The sequence below is a fragment of the Manis javanica genome, chromosome 5 (genome assembly GCF_040802235.1).
Source record: "Manis javanica isolate MJ-LG chromosome 5, MJ_LKY, whole genome shotgun sequence".
Classification (NCBI taxonomy): domain Eukaryota; kingdom Metazoa; phylum Chordata; class Mammalia; order Pholidota; family Manidae; genus Manis; species Manis javanica.
In genome coordinates, this window is record NC_133160.1 from 138,274,077 (window position 1) to 138,287,410 (window position 13,334).

Consider the following 13,334-nt stretch of genomic DNA (forward strand, 5'->3'; position numbering starts at 1 on the left):
TTTCTTTTTTTTTTTTTTACCTTTAAATAACACTAGGGTTCAGTTCAACTTGAACAAAGACAAAGACAGAAAGTCAGTTTCAAAACCTGTTCTCAATCACTGATTCACTCTTCAAACATTTTTCAACGCTAAGTATTTCCCTGGCCTAGTGCAAAGCTCTGAGGCTTATAGACAAATGAGTCTCTCTCTCTCTAACTTCAAATAGCTACAATTAAGGGAGAAGACAAAAATCCCAACAGTTAATTTAGAGACACACTTAAAATGTGGCAGAGGGAAGTGCAGGATGATGTGGGGGTCTGAGGGATGTGGCTGTTTAAGGGATGTGGCTGTCTGAATGGGACTAGCTGGGTGATGGCTAGTCTGAGAAGAGCGGGTGTGCAGGAAAATGTCCTGTAAAAGTTAACTGAAGGCAGAAGAGGGGCAGCATAAGGTATACTGCAAGGTATACTGTTACTTTATTACCACTTGACACCACACTGTGCCATCATTTTCTCATAACTGCTTGGTACAGAAATGATTCCGTTTATAATTCAGAGTTGGAAAAACACAAAGTCCATTTGTTCTACCCATCATCCATCCATTTATTTATTCATTCAGTATATGTGCATTAAGCACCCATTATGTGCCAAACACCCTTCTGGAGCTGCGGTTTCAGCAGTAAGAAATATAGAAAAACACAGTACCCTCTTGGAATTTGCATTCAGGTGACAAAAAAATAAAAGATAGAAAGCAATCAATACAGATACACAATTACATCAGGTAGTGACTTCATTTGGCCATCACAGTACTATTGAAAGTCAAGTTCTAGATTTTATATAAGGGGCATAACACCTCACTTTTTTATGTTTTTCCACTGGAAACTTCCTCTCCCTTTCCACTGCTGAACTTTTCTTATATATCTTGTTATTCTTAGCTTATAGCCACCATCCTTGTTATATCCACTGCTAGTTCTTTTTTGGAGCTCTGTACATGTCTTCTCTGTAATATTTAGCACATTGACAATTACTTGTGTGTTATCTTCTTTTCTGATAGAATATAAAACTCAGAGGAAAAGGAATCTGTTTTATTCACCTCTTTATTCCCAGCTACTAAAGTAGCCCTTGGCATAAAATAGGTGTTTTATTCGCCATATTAATGAATGGAATAATTCTATTTTCTTCTCAAATTCTTAGAGTTCAGTGTTTAAGCAAAACCTCTTGGTCTCTAATGTGTGACTGTGTGAGCTGCAGCTTCTGTATTTACTCTTTGCTTGTCACGAAGTTCTTTTGTCCTTTGCAGGGGTCTGAGGTATACTGTTTGGTATGGGAGGAAGTTAAGCCTTAAAAGGAAATTCATTTGATAGTATTTAATTTATCTGTAGTGACATAACAATTCAAATACAAGTGTTCCTATTTCTTAATTCACTCTATTTATTAAAATTTAGAATATGTAATAGAACTTCGATTAAAATGAGAATGCCTAATAAAATTAACATTTGTAACCAGATGGCAAGTAGTATTTTATTAAATAAATGATATTTAACAACTGCCAAACATTTGAGAAAATCTTTAGTTATATTTTTGAAACATGTCATGCACCAAAATATGTTACTTGGGTGAAAATGTTTAATTGTCCTTGGTAAAAAAGCAGAGATGGTGGTGTAAGAAAAGGGAAACAGCTATGGTTTTTCTCTGATTTATCAGTATCAAGAATAATATATGTATACATCTTATTCTACTACCCTGTTTCCTCAATTTCTTCAGCTTAACAGAGCAAATAAGCTAACATTGTTCCTATGCAGTGTTTATAATTATGAAAAATATTTTTCTTTGCTTAAATTGAACCATTCTGGCAAATGTTTGCTCTCAAAAGAAGTTACGTTTTTGTAATATGTTTTGTGAGTTTGTAGTATGTCCACTTGAGAATGATTTCCAGTATTTTTAGGTAACTTAACATACAAGATGGATACTAAAGTGAATAAATATATGATAATCATTGAATCTCTAATTAATTTCTATGTAAGATACAATACTGGGATACTAATTCCTGAACATAATTTTTAAGTTTACATACTTTTCCTTATTTTTATATGACACTGAGAGGCTCTTTTTTGGTTGTATTAATGAATGTAATTGTTTGCCACTGTAAGAAAGTGTAAGGGAATGGGAATGGCTCTAAAAGGTTGTATGTGTATATTTATGAGCTCTGCTTGTCTGCAAAGTTGAGTACGACAGGCAGTTCTCAATCTTCTACCCCAGGTTTCTCAGTAAAGTGGAACCTAGCTCTTCTGATTAGAATTTATAATTAGTCAGAGTGGTTGAGACTACACTAAGAGTACTAGTAACAGAGAAGCACAACCATGTGTGTTTTGGTCAGTAAATTGACATTTACACTATGTAATCTGATTCTAAAACCCATCATCAAAGTATTTTCTAAAGGAAGATAATTCTTTTCCTCAGAAGAAGGTCTGCCACCAGTTTTTAAAATTGTTTTTCTTCCACCATCTTTCATCTGTATTCGGAAGGAATAAAATAATTTCTAATGGAAAGCAAAAGTGGTCATTGATTATTTATTATTTTACTTTCTGTATATTTAAAAAATTGTCTATAGTAAAATATATTGATTTTCTAACATAAGTAGGAGGAAACATCTTTAAAAACTATATTAAAGGATTTTGACTGAGGTAATTTTTTTTCCAATAGAATAATCTTGAGTGAAGCTAGACAAATGTTGCAAAGCTAGACAAATCTTCATCCATTCTTGGGCCTTCTGAGAAGGTAGTGTAAGAAAACGCCTTACTACTCCTTCCAGTAGTGTAAGAAAACCAGTTTTAAAAAAGAAATCTTAAACCACACTCAACTATTTATATCAAAAATTGGAAAATCAAAGCTGAAGAAATCAATTAATTGTTTGAGCAATACCCAAATTTTAAAATCCATATCCCTATTGTCATTATTAAAATGGTTCAGGAGCTCTGCACATAAACGCCTGTTCTTTTCATCCACAAAACATCATTATACTACACCTTGATTTGTGAGTCTCAAACAATTTCTAGGATCCAGCTTAGTTTTCCTCCTCATCCATGGGAAAGCAATTTAAAAGGGAAAAAAAATACCTTCAACAGATATACATAATCCATAATCTGGCTCAGAGAAGAGAAGAAAAGTTGTCTAAGGTGGCTCTGGTGTAAAATCTGAATACTCTCGCTCTCCTAGCTGGTGGGAAACAGACTACAGAATAGGTGACCCTCTTTCTGCCTTCTAGACTGCTGCAGGCACTCAGAGGCAGCATACTACGTCCTGCCCCTGTGCACGAACCTTAGTCTCTGCCTTGTTAATTCACTTTTTCACATTTCTGCATAGTAGCTCAAAGCCTGCCTTTATGAAACCATTTCCACTTCAAATTAAGAATACTGACACAGTCGTGTTTTAAGGCGTATCCAAAATAATAAAGATATACTCCATTTACAGAGCCTGAAATTGAATAAGTATCATACAGATGAATTTAATTATCATATAATTCTTGTTGCACATATTTTGATGAAATGAAAACCTACTAATGCTACCCAATTGCAGTTTTAAATCAAAGAGCGAGGACTTGCTTGTAAAATATCTATTCGTATTTTTTCACATAAGCTATTACCTTGGGTAATTGAGACCTAAATATGTGCATGAGAGCTCTATATTCAGAATATTTTTGTTTTATTATTTTAATCTTCTAGGATACTAAGAGAAACAACATAGAAAATATTAGCATCATGAATGAGGATGGTGAATGCCTGCCCAGTTGAAAAGTCTGGAAAGGGAATACTAATACTCTAGACACTTAGGTGAGTTGCAAGAACTTAAGAAGAGTGTAAGACAGTCACTCAAAGAGGAGAGAAAATCGCATTTGTCAGGATGGATGGTGCAGAGCGCTGTTGGTGTTCTCAGTGATAACCCTGACTGCTCACCCTTCTCAGGGAAGAAATTGCATTAGACGGGAGACCACATGGATGCTAAATTGGATTTATTAAGTAAGAAATGAAACTTTATGGGCCATATGGGAAAAACTAACAGAAATAAAGAATTGATCTCTAGCTGAGAGTTGGAAAATGACAGCAGAGAAGTAGCTCCGCACATCTGCAGATTTGAAGAAACATCTCCCTGGGGTCATCCTCAGACTGAATCAATGGTGGGGAAAAGGCACACTTGAATTCTGGGAAGAAAGTAGAACAAGATCTGAGAAAGAGCAAAGTGGGAGGGGAAAGAGAGAGAGAGAGAGAGACGTTACAAATGGCTCCGACAGAGGAAGTATACCAAAGCATAAAGTATGACAAAGAAAATGTGTACTTCAGAATATTTTCTCTTCTCCTATTGCAATAAAAAGAGTAGAACAGGAATGGAGAGATTAATAGCCCTTCTGAAATTAAAGAGTCAATAAAAAATTAAGGATCAGAAACCTAACACAAATATCCTAAAAAGAAAAATCTCTATGCAAGAAAGATTTCTATTTGATAGATCATCTAAAAAATAATATATCATAAACATATATATATATACATATATATATATATTTCTAATTTATGTCTCTAGTAAGCCCATAAATATTCTGATTCTCCATAAAATTACTTTGGTCTATGAATTGCCTTAATATATTTTGAAGGATAGGAAACTATATATTAGACATAAAGTGAAAGACATTATTTTCTTATTTGAAAGGGAAACTAATTTTTCCAGAAAGTGTATTTCTCCCAAGCTACCAAGAGTTAATTGATATTTATTTCATGTTTTTGAATAATTTCAATGCTATTTAAATTTAAGAAGCTTATAATCTGACTACACATTCTCTTATGTAACCAGGTGAGTATGTTCTTTAGTATTAATAAATGATCTTTTAATAGTAATTATTTATCTATCTGCCTAAAAACTACTCTACAAATGTTCCCTATCAAAGGTATATTGCAGAAAAAAATGGAGATAATTACTTTCACCTCGTATCCTAACTTTATGAGTTATTAATACAACCATAGTTATGACAGGCAGATGATCGGTTTTGAAGTAATCTGTACCAACAGCTGTGACCTCTATCCCCGGGATGCTGCAGGAAGCTCTTTGATGATTATTGCAAAAGTTGTTCTAATAAACAATTTTTTAATATTTTCTAATGTTTAATTATCTAGGATTAACTTAAAACAGCATTTATTGGTAAGCTTTCGTTATCTGTTAAAAGTAATCTTCAAAAATAATCGTATTTTGGCTCACAAGAAGCATGATGTAATTAACCTTACTTCTCGTAGCATTCTCTGGAGTGTCTTCAGAAATGTAGATTCTTAGTTTCTGTTTGTCCAAATTTCCACTGGATTTAGACACTTGGTGTGGTGTGTGTGTGCATGCTTTTATTCTCCCCTCAGATTCACCCTAGGTGTTGCCCTAACAGTAAATTTTTTCTCAGAGTCAAGCTACATTTCCTTAATCGTTTGTAGGATGTGAACCTTTAGTCTTAAAATATTCTTAATCCTTCCTTCTCCACAAAATGGATCTCTCTTTTTCATCCCAAATGACAAAGCTATTACTGGGACATAAAGTTTAATCAAGGCAAGATTAATCTTTCTAGAATATCCTAAAAGATTGAATACAAAAAAATTTTTTAAAAAAAGTCATCTTCAGTTACCCTGCAACTTGAATCTATGCTTAGACTAAGAGAACAACCTGTCTGTAATGTATTGTGTAGTCTACAGAGATTTTCTCCTCTAAATCGTTTGTCTAGACTGAGAATGCTAAGATGAATATTAAAAACCAGGGATATGATTTAGATCACTATCTTTCTCTTAAATCCTCAGGCATTCAATCACTAAGTCTTTTAAATTCTACTTCCTTGCATATCTCATATCTAGCCCCTCCTCTTTACTTTCCTGACTGCTATTATGGATTATACACTTATCACCTCTCACCAGGACTGTGGGTACAATTCATCTCTCTGTCAAAAGCACCCACTTTTCCAATTGATCTGGAAATTTCTATAACTCATGATATACATTAAGCCCCTATTTTTGTGCTGGGCACTATGAAATTTGCTAATGAAGTGAGAACACTCTCAAGAAGTTAATGATCAGGTGATAAGTAACTGCATAAATAATAGAATAAAATAAGACTGACATGGGGAAAGTAAAAGCTTTTAGTTCTATCTGTAGGGCAGGGCTCAGAAATTCTTCCCAGAGTAGAGGGTATGTGAGCTGTGTCTTGAAAATAAAAAGGGGTTTTCTAGATTGGCAAGACTGATAGGAGGGGAAGAATATGGCAACTAGAGTGTACATCTTGAGTTAAAAGAAAAATATTGGTTTATAAAGGAGTCTGATTTTTTTTAAAGAAATATAAATTAGTTTAGTTTGGCTGATGCATAAGTGGTAAAGGAGCAAGCAAAAGGTAAAGGTTGTAAAACTGAAGAAATTAGGTCTAAGCAGGTGACAGATTCTGGAGGGGCCTATATACCATACCAAAGACTTTGGACTTTGTCCTGAGCTATGGATGTTAGCAAATGTTTTTATTCCCTAGAGGAAATTGTGAAGTTTATATTTCAGGGAGAGCTTTTGTCTGTAATGCAGAATATGAATTGGGGAAGGGGATGCTTTTGAAAGAAGGACAAACTGTACCCACAGTTCCGGTTAGAGGTGATCAGTATATAATTCATAACAGCATTCAGGAAAGTAAAGAGAGGTGCTAAATATGAGATATGTAAGACAGTATAATTTAAAGGACTTAGTGATTGAATGCCTGAGGGTTTAAGAGAGAGGCGGCCATCTAAATTGTATCCCAGAAAGAGAATTTGGATGACTGGGTGAATAATGATAAATATTTGGAGAAAGACAGCATTATACTGTGTTCATGTTGTGTGTGAGGTATTTGAGACTACTTACATGTATCCCCTACACTTTTATACATGTGTGGGTCCAGAATTTAGAAGAAATATTTAGGCCGTAAATACATATTGGTTTAATAAATATTTATTGACTACCTACGTAACAGGTAGAGTTCTGGGGATGCAATAATGATCAGACCTTTCCTAAAAGAGTACTAAATACGGTGCTTAACAGGAGATGTTGTCCTAATAGGGATGGATTTATCATTTTAGTAAACATAAAAAGAGGAAAGGTAGAGAAATAGAAAGGGAAAGAGAGAAGTGGTGAGAAGAGGAAAATCACAAACATAATATTGAGGAGTATTAACTGCTAAAGGTGACTGTGGGAAGAAAAATGCAAAAATTAATAAAAATGTTTAGAGAAACAAACCAAAAAAAAAGAAAGAATTTTAAACTGGAAACTGAGATCTTTGAAATCTAAGTTACAGGAAAAGCCAAGAGTGATGATCAAAAATGTTAAATGTTAAACAGATTCAAGTAATATGAAACACAAAAATAATCTATTGGAATTTAGAAGGCCCAGGAGTAATCTTTTAGAGAGAAGTTTCTGTAAAATGATAGAGGCAGAAACTTGTTGGGAGGATGATAAAAAGTGACTGGAATGTGAGGTCTCTCATTTCGAAATAAAGGTGGCAAACTCTTTTTTTGCAGGATTTTGCCATGGGAGAATGGAAAAAGTATTGCAGAGACAAAAGAGTTCTATTTTTAACTTTGCAAAGACAAACATTTTATTGCATGTGTAAAAGCAGTGAGGAGGGACACAGAGAGGAGTAAAAAATACAAGGAGGTAAGAACTGATGAACAGTGACCTGTTTTATGAATAAAAGAGTAAAAGCAGGAGATTTTTTCAAAAGCACAGGTTGAGTGATTTGCTTTGAACATGAGAAAAGAGATTACTTTTTCTCAAAAGGGATGAAATGGAATGACAATAGATCAGATGGAGATGATAGATAGATAAATGATGGATAGAAGAAGTTATCTTTAACATCCTGAATTGAGATTTCACATTTTAAGTTATTTATATGGGAAGAAGGTAGATTTTGCTCCCAGACTGAGAAAATAATATTCTCACTTGTTTTCTCTAGTTAAAGTTCACCTCTTTCCTAAATGTTTATTTGTTGTAGGATCCTTTTGATTGCTGAAAAGATTAGCTGTTATAACCCTCTTAAATTGGATGACCTAGCAAGCAACACATTATATCGGTCAATTGCACATGACTATAAGGGTGACTGCATTTAATACACTAGCATAATTGCAAATCTGCTCTTAATAAATTATTGCTGACATCTTTTCTATTGAATTACTTTATACTTGTTAAAAAAAATCAAACAAGTTTTACCAAAAAAAAAAAATCAAACAAATTTTACAAGTTTAACTCTACTGCTCTATTTCAAATATAACGTCTTTCTTATTTTTAAATGCAATTTGCATTCATCAGGATATATGAATCTTTATAACTCCACCAGGTTAACTAAAAGTCATCTCAAACTTAAATATCTTAAAACTATTGATATTCTCTCCTTCTATTTATCTCAGAAAATAGTCTACCATGGATCATGTTCTTTAACCTCAAAACAAACAAATCCTGTAGTAATTCTTAATTTCTTTCTTTCTCCCACATTTACAAAACCCCATCAACAAATCTTGCTACCAATAGCTTTCCACCAGTTTCAGTTCTATGAATAAAGACCATGCCACCATTAACCCTTACCTAGGTTATTGGAATAACCTCCTTAGTTATCCTCATCCTGCCAAAGTTGAGTGCAGTTGACAATTCACATTTCAGCTGGCAATTCTTTTTAAAACCTATATCACATTCCTTCTTTTTTGAAACTATCCAAAGGTATCTCATAATATCAGAAACATACAGAGACCTTATTATAACCTTCAAGGCCCAGTATGAACTGATCCTTGGCTCTCTCTTGAACATTATCTCCTACCTTCCTTCTTGATGAGTGTGTCTCCCAGTACACTAAACAAGCCTGGACATCCACTTAGTTGTGTATTAATGGAGACTTTTCTTGACAAGTTTTAAAAAATAATTTCCTATTAATTTCTATCCTCTTACCTAGCTGTAGTTTCTAAGCACTTATCACCAGTCAACACAATTTCCTCCATTAGAATATAAGGTCCATTAGGGCAGGGGTTCTATAAACTTTTGCTTTCTGTTGAATCCCCAGTACATGCAAAGAGTAGCTAATCAATATTCCTTGAATGAATGAATGCAAGAATAAAAGAATCTCATTCTCTGTTTGGAAATCTGTTTGCTGATTTTCTTTTTTTGTCAATTTTGAGCAGGTATTGAAGAGAGATGGTTGTACAGAGAGAGGGAACAGAATTGGGATAGCTTGCTCGCCCACCCACATCCGTTATTACAGATAATTTAAACAGCATTGGATTATTTTGAATAGGTAAAAATGACCAGAAAGCTATGGGGTTTGCTTAAAATGTGATTGGATTATGTGAAAGCAAGGTGAAAGAGAAATGATTAAAGACACAAAACTATGTCATGGATGTACAAGGTTCATACTACTCAAGAACTTTTTCACATGTTGATAAAAATATATGAGGATCGAGAGAGAGGAAAGATGACAGCATGAGGAGGGTGGTGAAAATCTCCTCCCAAAACCATATATATTTTGAAAATACAGCAAATACAAATATTCTTAAAAGAGTGACCAGAAGATACAGTACACCAGGCAGGCTACATCAAGAACCCAACATCTCACGGAAAAGGGTGTAAAGCCATGAACTGGTGGAACCTGAACACTGCCCCTACCCCAGCTCACGGATGGGAGGGAAAGAATCAGAGTGGGGAGGGAGTGGAAGCACAGGACTGCTAAATAACCAGCCCTAGTACTCTGCCCCAGAGCACAGACACACATTGCATGGTGCTCTGGATATTAGAGGAGCAGAAAAAGCAAAATCTGAGACTAAGACTGTGAACAGGTTCCCACAGCCGGCTGTCCTGGGACGAAAGAAAAGCAGGCACTTTAATTTAGTCTTAAAGGGACAAGAGTTTAATAGGTGGACAAAATCGTCCTGGAACACTCAGCCCAGCAAGCTGGGAACTTTAAGAACTTCAGGTACCCTGACCTCCTGGGTTAGCAACACAGCTCCAAGGCACCTCACAGCTATAAGCAGCTAGCCATTCCTTCCTCCCCATCCTCACTGCAAGCAAACCAGCTGTCCCCGCCATTGCTGCAGACGAGCCAGAGAGCAGCCCTGCCTACAGCAACCACACAGCTTAACACAAAGACTTTTACCAGCCAGCGGCTAACAGGCCCAGACCCAGAGGCTGCTCCCTGCATGCGGTTGACCAGAACAGACAGAGGAGAGAGGCACAGAGACCAGGAGGCACGAAGGGACTTTGTTCTTGCAACCGCCACCAGTGCCCTTGGCCAACACGAGGGCTGCCCCGCCCAAGGCAGCTTGGGCGATTAACCCAGAGGCTGCTCCCTGCATGCATTTGACTGGCACAGATGGTGGAGATGGGCGCAGAGACCAGGAGGCATGAAGGGGATCTGTTCTTGTGGCAGAACATGCATCTTCACCAAGAGCAGTTTCCATCTCAAGAAACCACTTTCTTTGCTCATTCTTTAGAAGCAAATTATCATCTGTTTAAGTTTTACCACACATTTACAGCAATTTAGTCACCTCTTCAGGCTCTACTTCTAATCTTAGTTTTCTTGCTATTTCTACCACATCTGTACTTGCTTCCACCACTGAAATCTTGAACCCCTCAAAGTCATCATCCATGAGGGTTGGAATCAACTTCTTCCAAACTCCTGTGAATGTTATTTTGACCACATCCCATGAATCATAAGTGTTCTTAATGACATCTAGAATGTTGAATCCTGTCAGGTTTTCAATTGACTTTACTCAAATCCATTAAAGGAATCACTATCAATGGCAGCTATATAGCCTTATGAAATGTATTTCTTAAATAATAAGAATTGAAGGTCAAAATGACCCTTTGATTCATGGGCTACAGAATGGATGTTATGGTAGCAAACATGAAAACAACATTAATGTTGCTGTACATCTATCAGAGCTCTTGGCTAACCAGGTGCATTTCCAATGAGCTGTCATACTTTGAAGAGTCTTTCCTTTGTAAGCAGTAGGTCTCAACAGGGGGATTAAAATATTCAGTAAACCATGTTATAAATGGATGTGTTGTTATCCAGACTTTGTTGTTTCATGAATAGAACACATGCAGAGTAGATATAGCATAGTTCATAAGGGACCTAGATTTTCAGAATGGTAAGTGAGCATTCATTTCAATTTAAAGTTATCTACTGCATTAATCCCTAACAAGAGAGTCACCAGTCCTTTGAAGCTTTGAAGCTAGGCATGTAAAAGTCCCACATGGCATCTTCTTCCAATAGAAGGCTATTTCATCTATTGTTTAGTTATCATGATAACTGACCACCTTGATTAGTCATCTTAGCTAGGTCTTTGGCTAACTTGCTACAGCTTCTACATCATCATTTGCTGCTTCACTTGCACTTTTTTGTTGTGAAGATGGTTTCTCTCATAAGCCTCATGAACCAAACTGTTAGCTCCAAACTTTCCTTCTTCAGCTGCCTTACCTCTCTCAGCCGTCGCAGAGGTGAAGAGAGTCAGGGCCTTGCTCTGGAGTGGGCTGGGCTTAAGGGAGTTTTGTGGCTTGTTTGATCTTCTATCCAGACCCCTAAAAATTTCTCCATATTAGCAATGAGGCTATGTCACCCTCTTACCATCCGTGTTCACTGGATTAGAACTTTAAATTTCCTTTAGGAACTTTTCTTTTGCAATTACAATTTGGCTGTTTGGCACAAGAGGCTTCACTTAGCCTCTCCTAGCTTTCAATATGCATTCCTCTCCAAGCTTAATCATTTCAAAGAGTTTGATTTAAAGTGAGAAACTCGGAACTCTTTTTTTTTCACTTGAACACTTAGAAGCCATTGTAGGGTTATTAATTGGCCTAAGTCAATATTGTTACATCTCAGCAACAGGGAGGCCTGAGGAGGAAAGGGAGAGAGTTGGGGGAATGGCCAATTGGTGGATCAGTCAGAACACACACAACATTTATCAGTTAAGCTCACCATCTCATAAGGGTGTGGTTTGTGGCACCCCCAGATCATAATAGTAACATCAGAGGTCACTGATCACAGATCACCATAACAAATATAATAATAATGAGAAGGTTTGAAGTATCATGAGAATTACTAAAATGTGACACAGGAACAGGAAGTGAGAAAATGCTGTTTGAAGAATGGCACCAAAAGACTTGTTTCCATGCAGGTTTGCTGCATACCTTCAATTTGTAAAAAGTGCAATATCTGTGAAGCACAATAAAATAAGGTATGCTTGTATTTACACTGTTTTTCAGAAGCAATTACATTTACTTAGTGACCTGTAATCTGCACTTTTATAAAGGTTCATATTCTAAAAGCATTTAGATATTAATACAACTTTACTTCCAAAATATTTCAAAGACTCATAAAAATACAGATATTTTTGCAACAAAACTAACATGATATCCAAAGGGAATTAGAAAAGCAAGTCATCTGTCAATTTCTAATATCAGTTTTCCTATCAAGCATCAACCATGAAATGTCTTTTTAAATTAAAAATATTTATAATAATGCATCAAAGTGATATATTTATTTGACTATAACTTATATTGAGTAAACAATGTGTCTACTTTAATTTATGGAAATAGATAAATCACTGATAATTCCCAAAAGACTTATTTTTAGAATTCTAAGGTTATCTTACATATCCACAGGTTTTAGATGAATCATGTGAATACAGAAAAGGCTGTTGTCTCAGTGAAGTGTCTGGGAGCCCAGTGGTTTGGAACATGCCAGGGTATCTACTACACTTTGCATACTTACCACTAGTAAAGGAGCCACAACTGCAGTGTTTGGGCTCTCTAAAAAGTAATGGAGATAATGTGCCATATCTTTGCCTTTACTTCCTCTGAGTTACTTTCAGGTTATATTAGGGCTTGTGAAAAAGAAGTGTCTCCACGTGGCCAAGACTGTGCTGAATGCAGCTCTGCCTTTCAGTCATGTTTCAACTCATACAATACTCCAAGAGTCTGTAGCAGATCTTGTGCTGTATGAAACAATAGAAATCAGAGCAGAGGACACTCAGCTCTTACAGCAAAGTAATGCCTCTTAATGTGGTCTTAAAGAACTCTCCAGGTGGAGTTTTCTCAAAAGAAAATAATTAAGAGGCCTCTGGCCACCTGGAAAGTTCTCCAAGGCCACATGTCTGAGAAGAAAGAAATGTAAGTCTCATGGCTGATGCTCTGGGAGAACATAAAATGAAAGAAATAATGAAATAGTGTACCCTGACTTAAAATGTCTAAAAACAGGGTGCCCTTGAAGGCTGTATAATCAATTCAAAAACTTATTTCAAAAGGCAGAACTTCAAGTGGTGTACCTCATCCTCTATTTCTCTTAGAA

General features: G+C 35.9%; 1 long non-coding RNA gene across 2 annotated transcripts in view; it reads right to left on the reverse strand.

Moving 5' to 3' along the window:
• Positions 1-13,334, reverse strand: part of LOC140849408 (uncharacterized) — a 112,908-nt gene that overhangs the window by 40,116 nt on the left and 59,458 nt on the right. Inside the window, exon 3 of one of the 2 annotated variants that reach the window (XR_012131158.1) lies at positions 4,027-4,199. The exons of the other annotated variant lie outside the window; for it this stretch is intronic. This is a non-coding gene — a long non-coding RNA (uncharacterized lncRNA). Of the gene's footprint in view, positions 1-4,026; positions 4,200-13,334 lie in introns of those variants that run through there. 2 annotated transcript variants of the gene reach the window in all.